Below are 1,930 nucleotides of genomic sequence, written 5' to 3'. Positions count from 1 at the left end.
TCTGTCCTTTCAGCCTCCTTCTGGACGGGAGCTTCTGTAAAAAGCTGGCTGCAGTTCGCCATCTTGGCTCCGCCCCCCTATTGCTAAATTTCTTATCTGAGCATGTTCTCAGCCTGTCCTGAAACTCTGGCCTATTGGGAATACAGCTTACACAAATACTCCTGCTAAGTCTGTGAACACTCTGAGGAAAATAATGGCCATAAAAGAGATTATGGCAAGACCTACAAAAGATACATGGTCTAGGTCATTTCCTGCCCTAGACAGGGGGCAGGACAAAACAGATACCCATTGTAGAGATTTGCATTTGACTGTGGCATAGACCAGGGGAATAGTTTGAGGCCTGAGATATGGGCAGGAGGGCTTACATCCCTTATTGGAGTGAAAAATCCTCCCTGGTGGTGATGAGAGGAAAATGCCTCTCTCCCACTGATTCCTCAGAGGAGATTAACACCAGTGAAGTTTTACTACACAGTGAACTAGCAGAGTTTCACACCTCCCAAGGAATCTGTGTGTGTGACTCCAGGCAGGAGGCTTCTCCCACACAGGGCTCAATTTTCAGATTCCTCAAAAGTACTCAAATCTTTAAAGTTAATAATAATAAGAGCTAATATGCTCACTCAGAGAAACTGCTGATATCTTTGCTCCCTCCCTCAACTTACCACCTGGGCAACGAGATTTGAATAAAAGCTGTGTGGAACAGGGCCTCAGAGCCATTGACAAGAACCCACAAATGAGTGGTGGTCACTTTAGCTCTCACTTTTGAAAATTCTATTCTGTGTCTCATGTCTCTTTATCATGACTCCTAACTTTATATTTATTCAGTCGCTCACACCTGTTCCACAGGTGTTAGCAGACCCTGCCCCTGGGGGCGGACCCCGACAGGATACATGTAAAAACAGGTCCTTGAAATAGCGTCCCACTTAAGTGACTCTGCCATGTTTTGTCAACTCTAATGCAGCTGAGTCATAGTGCTGTACAAAATCTCAACTGTTGTGTGAACCTAATGCTGGGAAACTCAACTATGATGAGAATCAATAAGTTTCAAATGAAAGATCATTTCTTTCTCTGTGGATGTATAAAAAGTTTCCTGTTCCAAACACGTCAGGGACACCAGTTGAAGTGAGCAGGACAGGCCACTTAGTATCTTTGACCACAAGCTTGGATCCCAGGACAAAACAGGATGAAGTCACTACATGGTCACAGCTGATGACATCACAATGGGTGTTGCCATGTGAGGAACAGACCATCTTCAAGCTTTGCCTTATTCCTGCTAAGCATGTGTGCTGTCAGGGTTTCTTGTTGTTCTTGGGTTTCGAACTGTTACAAAATACTAGGGCTCTTTTCTCCACACTCAATTTGTGCTTCCTAAAGTTTCTTTGTATCTGCAGCTGAGGGATTCCACAACACTTTCTTTCCCTTTCAAGCCATGGATTGGGAAGAAAATGGAAGAGTGTGGATTACACCTACCACTGCTCTGTGATGTTGTAGACCAAGAACCCAAGCACAAAGATGAGACACTGATTTCACAGACATGACAGGTATGTAACACAGTTCTTAGTTCTACTTTCATGTTTTACTTTTTTTTTTTTTTTTTATCTAGAATAGGTTGTTTTTAAAGGTAGGTATCTCCCTAAATGTCCTCTCTTAACATCTGGTTAGGTGCTGTGTCCATTGATGTACTTAGAAACTCCAGTTATTTATGATGATCATTGTAAATATCAACCTATGTGGACAGTTCCAACATTCCTGACCTCAGTTCTAGGGCTGTCCAATAGTTTAGCATTGTGGCGGGCAACTATAGTCCCCAAAAGTGGGGAGAGTGAGACCAGAGACTCACCTGAGGGGAGGAGTTTGAAGTTGCTGTGAGCTATGATTACAGGGAGCTCTACCAAGGGTAACAAGTGAGACTTTGTCTCTATAAAAAGGCTCA

The sequence above is a fragment of the Otolemur garnettii genome, unplaced genomic scaffold, assembly GCF_000181295.1.
Source record: "Otolemur garnettii isolate 467f Iridium unplaced genomic scaffold, OtoGar3 scaffold00289, whole genome shotgun sequence".
Taxonomy (NCBI): Eukaryota; Metazoa; Chordata; class Mammalia; order Primates; family Galagidae; genus Otolemur; species Otolemur garnettii.
This window is presented reverse-complemented; position numbering follows the sequence as displayed.